This window comes from Giraffa tippelskirchi, chromosome 1, assembly GCF_054371585.1.
Source record: "Giraffa tippelskirchi isolate mGirTip1 chromosome 1, T2T-mGirTip1v1.2.pri, whole genome shotgun sequence".
Taxonomy (NCBI): Eukaryota; Metazoa; Chordata; class Mammalia; order Artiodactyla; family Giraffidae; genus Giraffa; species Giraffa tippelskirchi.
In genome coordinates, this window is record NC_137275.1 from 202,994,455 (window position 1) to 203,010,514 (window position 16,060).

The 16,060-nt window shown below is 41.8% G+C and overlaps 1 protein-coding gene across 7 annotated transcripts in view; it reads left to right on the forward strand.

The window, feature by feature from the left end:
* The first annotated feature begins 496 nt into the window (after positions 1–496).
* Positions 497–16,060, forward strand: part of DIRAS2 (DIRAS family GTPase 2) — a 29,423-nt gene continuing 13,859 nt past the window's right edge. The window contains exons 1-4 of one of the 7 annotated variants that reach the window (XR_014070921.1): positions 497–547; positions 7,732–7,839; positions 13,118–13,838; positions 13,955–14,425. The gene's annotated coding sequence lies outside the window, so the exon portion shown is untranslated. Of the gene's footprint in view, positions 548–2,031; positions 2,900–7,731; positions 7,840–13,117; positions 13,839–13,954; positions 14,426–16,060 lie in introns of those variants that run through there. The other 6 variants (XR_014070831.1, XR_014070731.1, XM_081546744.1 and 3 more) reach the window with 6 other exon arrangements.

A 16,060-nucleotide genomic window follows, 5' to 3' on the forward strand; every position in this document is an offset into this window, starting at 1 on the left:
GCCTTAGGCGCCTAGTAGTAACTATAGTCGGTAATGTGAACAATCGGAAACAAAAGAATCTGGTGCACTTTCAATGAAATTATTTTAATTCATTGAATTCGCTGAGAATGCCAGTCTTGACCATCTATTCCCGGAGCATGCAGTAGGTGGCACCTAAACTCTCTTTGGAGGCGAGCAGGCGCCATTTAAGCAGGAACATCCACCGCAGCAGCAGTTGGCACAGCTGAGAAGTCCGAGATTGAAGAGGGGAGGAGGTGAGGGAGGCTGGAGAATGGTGGGGTGGCAGTGACAGCTCCGGGCCCACCCGGGCTGGGCGGCGCAGGTGCGCTGGGGGCGCGGGGCACAAGAGCCCGGGCGCAGGTGCGCGGGGGCGCGGGGCGCGGGGCGCACGGGCGGGCAAATAGCTGACAGCATCGTCACGGCGGCGCTAGGGAGCTCGCGCCCCGCCTACCTGCGGGAGGAGCCCGTATCCGCACAGCCTGCGCTGCCCGGTCCTATTCGAGGCGAGCTCAGAAGAAGCTCTGAGAAGAGTTGTGTTCATTCTCAGGTAACCGAGATTTCTCTTCCTTTGCTGTGGCCTCGCTGCTTCTGCACTGGGGCACTGACAGCTTTTGCATTCTTTTCTGCCAGTCCCTTAAAAGGGCTTACCGCTATCGGGGAGGGCGAGTCAGCAATATAAAGATTGGAGTAGATGAGAGAGTAAAAAAAACTGCATTTTTGTATCCTTATCAGAGAGAGTGAGCATCTTGATATTTTTTATAAAAATAACCTTTAAAAAAATCTGTATCTTACACATTATTTGGAATTCCGAAGCAGGAGTTTGTGTTTTAGGAGATTATACGGTGCAGGTGTTTCTATTATGTAGAAGTTGATTTAATGGTTTTACCGGAGTCCTGAGAAGATCTGGTCCAAAGTGAGAGCACATTAGAGGCTGCTATTTTGTTTCAGCGTGTTTTCCTACTAGACCTGAGCTCTTCGCGGGCTTGGCTGAGACTTGGCTAAATGTTTTAATTCTCCTTTTAAAGAATGCATTTCGTGATGTCTACATGTGTTTCTTCCTGTTTTGTTGTTGTAAGAAGAGAAGATGGGAAAGGCGCCGCATCCCATCTTTAGTTGTAAGATTGTGGTTCTCATAAGATGACAGTGACTGCTGACAGCTCCCAGGCTCGCCTGCAAAGAAAGCATTATTGACTTCTCTCCGGGTGGAAACCTGCGTGAGCCTTCTGTCCTGAAAAATGCTGGTTTTCCCCTTTAAAACTCCAATTCACGTGCTAAGGGGGTTTGGGAGACTTTTAAACTAGAAGCTCTGTGAAGCATGTTATATCCATTGAATGGTTATCTACATGGCTGTGGTGGAATTCAGTTTCTTCCCACTGTGCAGTGACAGAACTTGCCTTCCTTAGGAATTTATTCTACATATTTGCCCACATTATGTTTTGAATGACCCCCTTCCATGTGAGAAGCTAGTCCTAGCATAGGGGACCTTTTCTGTTTTGAACTAAAAACTTGAGGAAAAAATTTCTTTTTAAGGAAGATTTTCTAGGTAACAGTTAAAGGTTGGAGCATTTTACATTCCAAATCAGTCCAAATGTGCTTCTTTCCCAGCGACATTTGGATTCGAGGAGGTGGAGTGGGAGGGAGAGAAAAGGGGAGGATAAAATTAGAATAAATTTAACAAATTTGTGAGGGAATAATACTATTTTTTTTTTTGGTCGTTTCCTGAAATTGTAAATTGTCAACAATTCTATCTTTGGAAATGCAGGAGATCCTATGGGCTGAGATGCAGGAAAATCCATGGTTCATTTTATAGAAACAGAAGACACAATGCAGGGGAGCATTTACATCCCATTTAACACACGGCATTTAATTTGGTAATAGGGAGTCCAGTGCCCAGGGAACTCAGGAAGGGGGGTGGGGAGAGGTGATTGTCGTCTCCACCATCACACAGAACTGCTGCTCAGTTTTCTCTGCAGACGGCAAATATATATCCACAGCTATTGCAGAAATCTCCAGAATCCTTTCTTGTTACAGCTTTAGTAGAGTTGTTCCAGAGAAGAGACTCAGAAAACACTTGAATTGAATTGCAAGTTGTGGAAGTCCCTTTTCAGCTTGTGGCTAGCAAGTAGCATTCTCAGCAATCAACAGTGCCATTTCACCGTGGGAAGAAGAGAAGAGTTGATTCATTTCCTGCTGTACATCTCCTAGGAACCACAGCTGACTTTATTAGAAATATATTATTTCAAAGTAAATATTGTCTCTACACTGAAATCTATGTATCTTAGTAAAAAATTAAAACCTTTGAAAACTAACAAGGTTCTCTTATCAAAAAGAGAGTATAGCTGTGATAATAAAATCATATGTTCATTTTTCTAATTTTGTGGCCGTACTTGATATGTATTAGTATATTGGAAATTAACTTATTAATTTAGACAAAACATTATTTTCCCCCAAGATAAAGGCAGTCAGTTTTTGCACAGGAGAATTTCTTTGTTACAAAGAGGAATGTTTGGCTATCTGGGTGAGGAGGATGCCTGCCAGCTGTTTTAAGTTAAAATGGACTCAGTGCTGACCTGTAACTTTCAATTCAGATGACCATGATGCCCCATTCCCACTTATATGGTGAATTGAGTTTGTCTGTTTTGTTTGTCTGCCCATTATCTCTTTATCATCCAGCTATCAGCTGTCTATTTATCTACTTGGTATGGATGTTTATAATGGACAGATGTCTCTTTAAAGGCAGAACTGATTTCTAGGACACTAATTGGTTTTGGGTATGATTTTTCTAGGAAAATAGCCGCTCTTAAAAGGGGAGGTGATGATTGTCGTGTTGTCATGATTGCTAATGTTCTTTTACACAATAAATTGATGCATGAATGCACATTTAACAATTAACATAAAATTATTTTATTTCAAATTATGTTTTAGTTTTTATTTTTATTATGTGACTTGCAAGTCTGGGTTCCTTGACCAGGTAAGTATTTTTTAAGGTATTTGGAACAAATGCCATCTCATCCTCTCTTTCTTTGCTTTTGTCACGGGCAAATTCAGGAAAGGAAGATTGCTTGTAGCTCTCTCCTTAGTGCAGTTAAGTGTCTTCCCATAAATCAGTACCGTCCAATAGAAATAAAGTATGTGAGCCACATGCATAGTTTAATATGTCCTAGCAGTCATGTTAGAAAAGTAAAAATAAATAGGTGAATTAATTTTAATAATATATATTCTTTAACCCAGTATATTAAAAAATGACCATTTAAAGATGTAGTCAATAAAAAATACTAATGAGACATTTTACTTTTTTTTTTTTTTGTTAAGTCTTCTGCTTACAGAGCACCTTGATTCAGATTAGCTATGTTTCCAGAGGTCGATAGCCTGCATGGCTAGTGGCTGTTGTATTAGCCAGCACAACTATGGAATGTTAACCTTTTGGCAAAGCAATTTAAAAGCTGAAATATCAAGTGCTATTAAATTAAACTGGTTAAACACTATCAAAAATAAATATACAAATGATCTCAAATTGCTATAAGACCTGTGTCCTACCCTTCCTTGCCATTAACTAGTTGTGTAGTCTTGAACCTATTTTTACTGCTGGGTCAGTAAAACAAGAGGATTGGGTCAAATACTTCCCTTGGTTTTATTAAAATAACCGGTAGATGTGAATTCAGCCCACATGCAACTTAGAGATCTACTGTAGCAGAAACAAAGGGAGCAGACCTTATGGTGGACATTGCCCTTTCGCACGAGTTTGCTTTGGTCCAGTCCCTGATGACAGATGTCAGCATGTGAGGTCCCATACCTCATTGGAGGTCATTCCATTTTCATATTTAAATTCCTGGATGAGTAGCAGCAAACCTATTGGAAAATCAATAAGTAGTGAGCTAGCATTTAGGTCTTTTTATATTATCCTTCACTGGCATACGTATCTTCAATGTTGTTATCTGTTTCAACACCATTAAATAAAGTTTGGTTAATTGTAATACTTTATGATTGACTGATCCATGAGTAGTGACTTCTGTTTTGGGGTAGGGGTGTTGAAAATTTTTAATTAATTTTTACTGGAGTAGAGTTGCTTTAAGATGTTGTGTTAGTTTCTGCTGCACAGCAAAGCAAATCAGCTATATGTATACATATATCCCCTTTTTTTTGGTTTTCCTCCCCATTTAGGTCACCACAGAGCACTGAGTAGAGTTTCCTGAACTATTGTATCTAGTAGGTTCTCATTAGGTAGTATTTTGTACATAGTATCAACAGTGTATACATGACAATCCCAATCTCCCAATTTATCCTCTCTCCATTTCTCTCCTTGTGCTGTACGTTTGTTCTCTATGTCTATATTTCTGTTTTGCAGATAAAATCATCTTCCATTTTTCTAGACTCCACATATATGCATTAATATATAATATTTGTTTTAGTACTGACTTCCTGGTAGTTCAGCTGGTAAAGAATCCTCCTGCAATGTAGGAGACCCCGGTTTGATTCCTGGTCAGGCAGTTCCCCTGGAGAAGTGATAGGCTACCCACTCCAGTACTCTGGGGCTTCCCTGGTGGCTCAGATCGTAAAGAATCCGCCTGCAGTGTGGGAGACTGGGGTTCGATTCCTGGGTTGGGAAGATCCTCTGGAGGAGGGCATGGCAACCCACTGCAGTATTCCTGCTTAGAGAATCCTATGGACAGGGGAACCTGGAGGGCTGCAGTCCATGGGGTCGCAAAGAGTCGGACACGACTGAGCGACTAAGCACAGCATAGCACAGAGACTCTTGACACATTGATATAAATGTCCTTATGAAAAGATGTCAGTTTCTTCCCCCAGTCTCTGGATAGCTTCTGTGATCAATGAGTGCTGGTGGACATGGGTACAATTTCTATCACATGACTCTCTGCCTTGGAAAGGATTGTAGGACATTAAAGAGAACTACGTTTTGTATGAAAGGAATTTATATGCTATTTTTCTAAAGCTAATGAATGTCTGGAAAGTGAATTTTTTCTGAAGAAATAAGAGAACAGAGGAACTTTGTATTAGGCCTTTCTATAGTAATGAATCTCTCTGTCTCTCTCTTTCTCTCCCCTGCTCCTACCCCCTCAGTTTATGAAGCTGGGCTCCAGAAGGGTCTAGCTACTTATCAGTATTCAGACAGAAAAGCCTTTGCAGGGGTAAACTTTCCTTCCTATGTCCTCTTTACACTCAGATCGTTTTATTGGAGCCCCTCTATGATTTTTGAATTTGGACTTCATCTTTGAATGATACTGAGCAAAGAGGAAAAATGATCAGTACCCAGGTCTTTGCATCCAGAGCAAAGCCAGTTCTCTCAGGTCTCTGTCACTTTAAAAGTCCAGCTCAAAGGCATTTTCCTTTTGGTATGAACTTGAACGCATCTCCCCAAGCCCCATACCCAGCTGCCACCCCGTCATTACACGCACACCTATAAGAGCAGTGGATTATCTCATTGCATTCTTGAAATGGTCCCCTGAGATTTTAAGAAAGGCCTTTGTGGAATTGTGCTTCTCTTTGGAGGCCCCTTTAGACTTTATTGGGTTCTTGACCACAGAATGGTGGTCAAGAGGGCACCACAAAATGTACATCTGACCTTACTTTTTTTAAGGTTTATGTAAGTGTACATCTATGTAAAGTCTGGGTAAGCTATATGCAAGCAAAATGAGGCTGGGAATGTTGAATGATAGAAATGACGAGGTGACTTACATTTTTAAAAGAATCTAAATTTTCCAGGATATCATGATAACCATGTGTTTATATATTTTCTATCATTCCAGGTGGATTTACAAATGACACTCTATGTACGTCCTCTTTGTTCTTCCCTTCTTTTAAATGTTAGCTTAAAATCCTCTAAATATGCCATCTGTTTCAAGGTGCTCCATGTTGTTGGAGCCAATATTTAAATATAAAGAATGAAAATGTGGATAGAGAGAATGTTTAATGATTTCAGAGCAGGGAAGAATTTCCTAAGGATGATGCTAAACTGGGATCCTAAAGAGGAAAAGTCCAATTTCTTAAATTGGGCATCACAGCAATTTTAAATTTCTGTCTAGGAAGAAGAAACAATAGCAAAGGATGAATGGCAGCTGGGATAAAAATTTGGAAAATATTTCAGATGAGGTCTAATTATCTTAGTATGGTAGGTCTCAAATGTTAAGCACCCAAATCGCCTGATGGGATAGTTACACCTGCGATTGCTGGATCCCCAGAGACTGATTCAGTGGGGCCAGAGCAGGTGGAACATGGTCCCAGATGAGCAGGATAGCTCTGGTCTGCTGAGACGAGTTTGAGAATGACCACCTTGAAGTAGAGCAAATACCATTCTTGCAAACTAATAGAAATCTAAGCAGAGCACAGGAACATGCAGGCCTCAAAGATACAGATTACTTGGAACATACAAAGAAATCCTCAGTCTCACACAAATCAAATACAATTAAATCAGTCATGAGAAACAGGCTTCTTGTTACATGCAGAGGAGCCACGACTTTGATAATACACCCACACTAGGCTATGCCAGGCCAAGGAACTAGCACTGTCACACATTACTAGGGCAATTTGGTGGTAATTTTGGAGGGCAACTGGCAATATCTACCAAATTTAAAATGCACATACACTTTGATCCAGTATTTTTATTTATAGAAGGTTAGTCAACTCAAAAATGTGATGAGAGTTAGTTGAGGGAAAAAAAAAAAACTAATCAGTGAGAAATTAGAGATAAATGATAGGCCATTTAGTGAGTTCTATGTAGCTGGTAGGAGAAGGCAATGGCACCCCACTCCAGTACTCTTGCCTGGAAAATCCCATGGACGGAGGAGCCTGGTAGGCTACAGTCCATGGGGTCGCTAAGAGTCGGACACGACTGAGCGACTTCACTTTCACTTTTCCCTTTCATGCACTGGAGAAGGAAATGGCAACCCACTCCAGTATTCTTGCCTGGAGAATCCTAGGGACGGCAGAGCCTGGTGAGCTGCCGTCTATGGAGTTGCACAGAGTTGGACACGACTGAAGCGACTTAGCATAGCATAGCATAGCATAGCATAGCATAGCATAGCATAGCATATGTAGCTGGTATGTAGTTCTATGTAGCCAGAGTCTTAACTCTTCCTAAGAGGCAGTGGGGGAAAGGACAGTATACATGTAATTTTGGTGAAGGGGGAATACATGCAATCAAGCACATGTTTTTTTAGAAAGTTTCTGCTGGTCTCGTGAAACTTCTGCTAATCATGAGAAACAGTCATTGCCATGAAGGATGTTACTGCTTTTCTAGATATGAGGAAATATAAGAATTGGGCTCATAAAATCGGCTCCTGAGAATATCTAACTATCTGAAGACTTGTCTTGTCAGTTTTCCCAGAGCAGAGAGTGCCTCGTTTCTGCTCTCTGCCCTGAACTCCTTCAGGAGTGTTGGAGGTCAGCAGCTGTAGCAGCACATGGCTTAATCCTTGTAGAGGTAGATGGCAAGCACCCATGGCAAGCACCAGTTTGTGGATGACAATGCAGTTACCCAGTTCTATCTTTTAGGACAATTCCAGGTTCCACTGAAGCTGTTCTCCTTCTGTTACAAAATACAAGCCATGTTTTGGGCACAGTGATCTTGCTCTACAACCCTGAGACAGCCAGGGTGACCCAAACCTTAGTTTTAGGAATGGTACTAATTAGGAACTGTAAATCTTTATTTTGACGCAGCATTGAGAGACATGTGAGTCCTAAACATTTTGTATCATCCCATTGCCTTCCCTTAAGACCTGTGAAGACCAGCAAGATCAGAATTCTTACTCTGACTCCAGTCTCCTGTGTCCTGGCCCTTCATTGGTCTGCTGTATCAGGATACTTTTGCCCCTGGCATTAGGGGTAAGTTAAAATATTGATTCAAATATGCATGATGTAAGTATAACCCATGTTATACAAGCAGGTGTTCTATTAACAACTGGTATGGTTGCTCAGAGGAGGGCATGGCAACCCATTCCAGCATTCTTGCTTGGAGAATCCCTGTGGACAGAGGAGCCTGATGGGCTACAGTGCATGGGGTCACAAAGAGTAGGATATGACTGAGCAACTAAGCACAGCACAGCACATGGTTGCTCAGTGTTCAGCTTTTGATAATGCATCTCTAACTTTATTGATGAATCAGAAAACATACACAGTCATCCATTATTCATTGCCTAACATCATTATTGGGCTTCCCAAGTGGCTCAGTGGTAAAGAATCTGTCTGCCAAGCAGGAAACGTGAGTGCGATCCCTTCCTGGGTCAGGAAGATTATCTGGAGAAGGAAATGGCAACCAACTCCAGTATTCTTGCCTGGGAAATCCTATGGACAGAGGAGCCTGATGGGCTATAGTCCATGGGGTTGCCAAAGAGTCAGACTTGACTTAGTGACTAAACGACAACACCATTATTATTATTTTTAAATAAATACGAGATGTTCTGAAAGTTGCTTAACAATAACTACATGTTAGTGTAGAAAAATTTCCTCCAGCATTTCATAATGTGGAGCTCCTTGTTCACTTGTTTCTAATTTGAATTGGCCAGAACTCTTTAAAGGGTTTGCTAAACTTGAGTTGAAATGCAGGTTCTGCTACTTACCAGCTCTGCATCAGTGCACTGTTACCTTAACCACCTAAGGTCTCAGTTCCCTTCTCTGTAAAATGGGGCTGCTGATAACTAAATCAGAGACATTTCAAAGGTCAAACTTGCCTGGGACCTCTCAACACTGGCTAGACCATCGGGACTCCTGGGTTGTGTTGCTGTTCGCTGTCTTATCAGCATCTTAATGATTCTTCTCTCCCACTATCTCAGATTTATTCTCTTACACAGCCTGGCATGAAGCCCATTGTCTCATAGTTACACTTTGCTTCTGGATGGAATTCTGGCCTTCAGTTTTAGCTTCTCCTAATTTATCTAGTATGCACATTCTCCAGTTCATCCTAAAATATTGATTTTGTTTCCTTTACAGCTTTATCTTTAAGCTGGACCTGCAGGACTCCCTATTTTGTATCTGGTTAAATCCATGTTTCCTCTTTCAGGAGCACGCTTTTCTTCTGGTCTTCGACTGAACTCATCTCCCCACAGACAGCCCTGACTCTGTAACAGAAGTCACAGTTTTGCAAGAATAGACCTTGCTTGATATTTTGTTATTGTGGTTTTGAGATATTTATCTTGGTAATGATTCCAGTGGTCCTGGCCTTGACTGGAAGCCTGCTGAGGGCAGGTAGTACTACAACTTGTCTGATGTTTGTCACTGGATTCTAGACACATCAGTAGCTGTAGCCTTTTACAGAAAATTTTACTTACTTGTCTAATGAGCAGAGAACAGACACAAATATTTATTCATTGATTAATGGTTCTCAGCTCCTGACTGTATGCCCTTGCCTTTTGTCAGTCCATCAACTTCAGACTTCCTGGATAGTCTACTCTCACCAACGGCGTTCCCTCTGGTTTAGTCTTCTCCCTCAACTTATACTCAAATGTCATCCAAGTGACTTCATGTTTTCCCTCCACTCCTCTTAAATTCAACATCTGCAGCCCCAGGGGATCTCATCAGTGCAAGAGGCTTTCCCACTTCCAGAGGAACAGTGGAGCATCTACTACCCGACCACAGCATCCTGATTCTACAGCATCCTTGCTCAACTTCTCCTTGAGCCTCTCCCAGAACGACCATTTATCTTGCTAGTATATTCAGTTTCCTTCCCATTAACGTTTAAACATGTTCATGTCTCTGTATTAATCAAAACTGGGTAGCATTCAGCCTTCGATTCACAAGCTTTCCTCCAATTTATGATCAATCTTAGGAAATACTTCAGAGCTGCCTGTATCAGTTTCTGCATCTCATGTATCAATGTGTGTGTCTTATGCTCACTTTGCATTTCCCAGGTGGCTCAGATGGTAGAGAATCTGCCCACAATGCAGGAGACCAGGGTTCAATCCCTGAATCTGGAAGATCCCCCGGAGAAGGGAATGATAACCAACTTTAGTATTTTTGCCTGGAGAATTCCATGGACAGAGAAGCCTAGTGGGCTATAGCCCATGGGATCTCAAAGAGTCAGACACAACTGAGCATCTAATGCTTCACTTTTCCATGCTCACTCCTCAACCTACAGCAATCCAGCTTCCACCCAGGGTGCTTTAAGAACATCTCTCACTAAGGTCACTGATGATGTTCATTGCTTCTTAACCTGTGGGTGTTTTCAATTTCTCACTGTACTTCACAGCTCACCACCAGTTCACATAGTCAAGCCCTCTTTTCATTTTTGAAGTCCTCCCTTTCCTCGGCTTCCACAACATGCCCTTCAGTGCAGTTGTTTTTATTTCTACAGTCTGGTCACTCCTTCTCTTAATTCTTTGCAGACCCACTGCCTTTTCAAACAATACATTTTGGAGTCTCCTGAGGTTCTATATAGGTCCTATACTATTTTCTCTTTGTTCTTACAAGTCATCTCACCCACAGACTTGGCTTCAATCCCTACCACAGCACAGATAACTTCCAAGTCTGCATTCTGATCCCTGATGCTGCAGCTGCTCTGGATGCATCCTCCACCTGTGCACTTGATATGAGCCCTTGACTGTCCCAAAGACACTTAGTGCTCTATCTGCTGAAAATCAAGCTCATGATTTCCCCCTAAAATCTGGCCTTTGATCTCATCCCATCTCTCCAGTTTCACCACTTAGAAACCTTAGGCGTTTTTCTTGACAGTTTATTATCCCTTTGTGTCTTAACCCTTTCATCCACCAGCCATCACTCATTGCTGTTGATGTCACCAACTGATGAAGGTCATGCCACCCTCCTTCCAGTGTTTGGAGGGCTCGAGATATGGAGCATCAAATGTGGAGGGCTCTCTCTCTCCAAGGGACCTGCAAACAGTCTTGGCCTGGCTTTGTTAATACACTCCTGTAGTAGATGGCCATGGATGAGTCCTCTCTAGTGATAGAAATGCCCTGCCATTGACATAATGGTATGGTTGGTCCACACTAGTCCTCTGTCACTGTAGCCTCAAAGCCATGTCTGATCCCGCTCAGCCCCACCACCAAAGCAAGGGTAATTGCCACAGGTAGTGATGGGCAGGCAGAGATGAAGCCAAGGTGTCTGCTCACATTGCTCTTGCCTGAGGTGCATTTCTTGGCCTGTCCTTTCCAGTCTGTTCATTAGAGCTCAACTGCAGATTCATTCACACACTGAACAGATTCTTATTGTGCACTCTTTATGGGCCAGGCAGTGTTGAAGCACTGCAGAGACAGCAGTGTAAGAAACAGAAAAGACCTCTCTTGGAGCTTATAATATAGTGGAAATAAACACAGTTGTAAAAAGGCAAATTGTATTCAGAAAGGGATACATGCTATGGAAGAAAGTTAAGCAAGAAGAGGCCTAAGACTGCTGAAATTGAAGGTGTTACTGTAAATCCAGTTGAAGGGTCAAGGAACTTCTCACTGAGAAGGTGACGTGTGAAAATAGGCCTGTGGGAGATGGTGGGGAAAAGAGTGGTCCAGGTAGGGGGACAGCCAGTTCAGAGGCCCTGAGGCGGGAACATGGCAGGTATGTCCAAGTTGCAATAGGGAGATACAGATGGCTGGAATGAAGTGAGCAGGGGACAGAATGGCAGCAAGTGAGAGTACAGGCTGGGGCAGAACCCTTTACCTTTTACTCTTAGGGAGACAGGGGGACCAGTAGGCTTTAAGCACAGGAATGATGTAATCTAGTGCCTGGGGCGCTGGTTGGAGTGGCTCAAGGCTTGAAGCAAATGACCACTTAGGAGGCTGTGGTAGGGATCCAGGTAAGAGGTGACGGTTGCCGGGAGATCGTGAGGGCACTGGGGAAGATGATTTGTGGTTAAGTCTGGATATGAAGATACCACTGACACACTTTGCTGATGGAACGGACAAGAGGTCCAAGAGAACCCGAGGGGTTCGGGAGGATTCCAAGGGGTTTGTCCTGGACACCCAGCAGGAGACTGTAGGCATTGCTTGAGATGATGCAAATTATAAGGGGAGCAGTTTAGGGTGGATATAGAGAGTTTTTGTGTTTTGCACATACTATATTTGAGACATCTCCAACACGTCAGAGCAGAGGTGTTCAGGTGAGAGAGGGAGACATGTGATTCTGCAGTGTGAGTCTGCAGTTTAAGAAAGAAGCCTAGCCTATACAGTTGGTTGCTGCTGGCACAGGGATGACATCTAAAGATGTGAAACCCAGTGACGCTGTTGAGGGGATGAGCATAGCAGGGGTGGGCGGGCGGGTAACAAGGATGGAGGTGTGAGCTTGTCTTGCATGCATATGTGCTCAGCTGAATCTGACTCTTTGTAACCCCATGGACTGTAGCCTGCCAGACTTCTCTGTCCATGGGAGTTTTCAGGCAAGAATACTGGAGTGAGTTGCTGTTTCTTCTTCCAGGGGATCTTCCTGATCTAGGGAGCGAACCACATTCTCCTGCGGCTCCTGAATCATAGGCGGGATCTTTACACGTTAAGCCATTGGGAGCTTGTCTAACTGGCAAGTTAATTAGGAGTGATGGCACTGACCCACCTCCCCTGCCACCACCCTGGCCCCAGCTGGCCCTCACCACAGTAACAGCTGCCTCTACACCACCCACACATTCCCTGCCCATTACCTTGCTGGCTCCATCTACTTTTTCCCACCCCTTCTTCCATTCTAGAATCCTCCTTTTTCCTAGAACATATCATGCTAGCATCTGTGTTTGTCCCTTCCCTCAACCAGGGAAGTTCTTCTTCCAGGTATTCAGAATTCACACCATCATTGTTCTCAAATCTTTGCTCCAATAGCAACTTTCCAGGGAGCCTTTCTCTGGCTTCTGGCCACCTCTGATGTCCACTGCACAGCCTCAAAATCTAACTGAAAGATACCGCATTGACGTGCTTTTACCAAATGTACCCATACCCATGGAAACCCTTCATTTGGAAGACTTAAAATGATAAAGACATTTCTTTTCAAGTTTTTAATTGTACAAGTAAGAGAGCTTTTAAGGGACACATTTGCACTGCATTTGGCAAAATCATGTATAAAAATGTTTCCACTGTTAACATCTCTTTTCAACATGCTCTCTCCATAGGACAGTTGTTTTTCCAAAGTAGGTACTGATCCCTCTCTTATGTTTTAAAATGTCACCTTTCTATTACAGGGATGGAGAAAATGTGCTTATTTTTGGAAAATACCTGCTGTATGTCATATTGCTAAAAGCTGCCTGCCACGCAGAAAATGGTTATGAATGTAGAACAGTTGCTTTTTGTGTAATAGAAAAACACATAATTTGCCTTTTAGTTCTGCAACACATATATTTTTCTTGCTACAAGATGACTAGTGAACCATCCTGTGGTTAAAAAAATTATTTCATCGTGGCTCGCCATCTTCATATGAAATATTGTAAAGGTCTTATTCTTACATATTAAGAAATAAAGTACCCAGAAGCTCCTTTTTGGCTTCAGCTTCTTTGCTGCAAGAACTCACTGATGAACAGTGCAATAAATTCGTTCACCTCTGCTTCTGTCTCTATAATGTCACCATAGATCCTCATGTAATTGTTTTTTATTTCTCTTGACATTGCCAGCCTATGAGCAGTTACTCTTATGTAGATTTTTTCCAAACTTGATTTTGTTTCTTTAAAGAGCTCATTGATCTTCTCTCATACAATTTTCCTTGGTCAGCTCACAAAAATGTATTTCAACAGCAGGTAATCAACATGTGCTAAGTGTTTCTGATGTGTCCAGCATTGGGTTAAGTAAAATTATGTGCTTCTGGGTGAATCCCACAGGGATCCTGCCTTTATGGTACTGGTATTGGAGGGAGAGGAAGAGAGAGAACACAAAATAATAAATACTGAAAGAAGGATGGTACTGCTGCAGGTGAGTTCATATGTTCAACTTTTTCCGACCCCCTGGACTATAGCCCACTGACTCCTCTGTCCACAGGATTCTCCAGGCAAGAATCCTGGAGTGAGTTGCCATTTCCTCCTCCACAGGAATCTTTCTGACTCAGGGTTCGAACTGGTGTCCCCTGAGTCTCCTGCACTGGCAGGCAGATTCTTTACCATGGCACCACCTGGGAAGTCCCGTGCAAGAACAATACATGTACTAAAGTATCTTGTTATTGAAAGAGAATCATTCTAATAAATAATAGATGTGCTGAAGTATGTTTGAAATGTTTCTACTTTGCTCTGGTTAGTAAACATGTTCCCTGTGAAACTTCTAATACTGGTTCTTGATACCTTCGTAATTGTTTTCTAATTATCTTCCTACAGGACTCTGAGAAAGGACTGCATTTTAGTTTGTTATTAAGCGTTTTGGTGTATTATTTCATATACTATAGCTGGAAAATAAGTATTTTTCCAATGATTTGTGACAGTTTGCCTTTCAATATTAAAAAGATTCTAAGCATTTAAAAAATCAAGTGTAAATTTTGTAACATACTGGATTAAATATACTGTGTTAAACTTTGCTTAAAAAGTATAATTTGTTCGTGTGGTGCAGCCCAATAGATAAACACTGTGAGCCAATGTATAATGTGTATTTACCAGTAGAGCTTCCTAGGTGGCACTAGTGGTAAAAAACCCACCTGCCAATGCAAGAGACCTAAGAGACATAGGTTCAATCCCTGGAGTGGGAAGATGCCCTGGAGACAGGCACGGCACCCCATTCCAGTATTCTTACCTGGAGAATTCCATGGACAAACGAGCTTGGTAGGCTACAGTCCACTGGGTTGAAAAGAGTCAGACACAAGTGAAGTGACTTAGCACACATGCATTTTCTCGTAATCACATCTGAAAAAGCAAAGACCCAATTGAAGTTAATTCAAATAATATATTTTATTTTACCCAATGTATATGAAATATCATTTCACCTTGGAATCAGTGTCATAATTATGAATGAGATATTTAACACTCTTTTTTATATGTGTTCAAAATCCAGGGCAGGACATCTCAGTTCAGTCTAGTTGAATTTCAAGTGGCAAGTGGCTACTATATTGGACAATGAAGTCCTGTGGCCTTAGTTTTAAATGCAGTGGCTAATAGTGATATGTAACAGGAGCACTAATACAGTATAAAATTAGGGCCTAGAAGTAGGTGTAGATTTTATTTGGTCTCAAGAAATTAGCTGGAGAAGGAAATGGCAACCCACTCCAGTATTCTTGTATGGAGAATCCCAGGGACAGAGGAGCCTGGTGGGCTGCCGTCTGTAGGGTCACACAGAGTCAGCCACGACTGATGCGACTTAGCAGTAGCAGCGGCAGCAAGAAATTAGATATTTTTTTTGGCCTGGTGAGATCAGATTAGATTCTTATTGCTCTTAATCTGTCATGTGGATGACAAAGGAGAAGGGCTATCTGCTGTGCCAATGCCAATTGTACTATGGGTGCAATTTGCCAATTGTTCTATGGGTGCAATTTTTAATTCATGCTTTTATTTTTGCTAAAAATATTTTCTCATAATCATGTATTTTTATCATGGTAAAATATATGTAACATATAATTTACCACTGCAATTGTGTTTAGTGGCATTTAATACATGTACATTGTTGTATCACCATCCATCTCCAGAACTACTCACCTTGCAAAACTGACACTCTATTCCCATAAACAATTACTCCCCATTCTTCCCTCCCCCCAAGCCCTGGTAGACCACCATTCTATTTTCTGTCTCAATAAACTTGACTGTTCTAGGGATGTTTTATGTAAGTGGAGTCATATGATATTTGTTCTTCCATGACTGGCTTATTTCACTTCACATGGCTCATCCATGTTGTAGCATGTACCAGAATTTTCTTCCTTTTCGGGTAAATAATGTTCCATTTTGTATATGTGCTATTTTGTTTATCCATTCATCTGTTGATGGACATTTAGGTTGCTATGATTGTTGTGAATAATGCTGCTAGGAACTAGAAACATGGGTACACAAATGTCTTTTCAACTGTTTGAATAATATATCATAATATATGTTTAAATTATTTTGAGTATATATCCAGAAGCAGATTGCTAGATGACATGGTAACTGTTGAATTTTGCATTGTTTTACATTCCTACTAGAAGGATTCTAACTTCTCCACATCTTCCTTAGCACTTGCTATTTTCT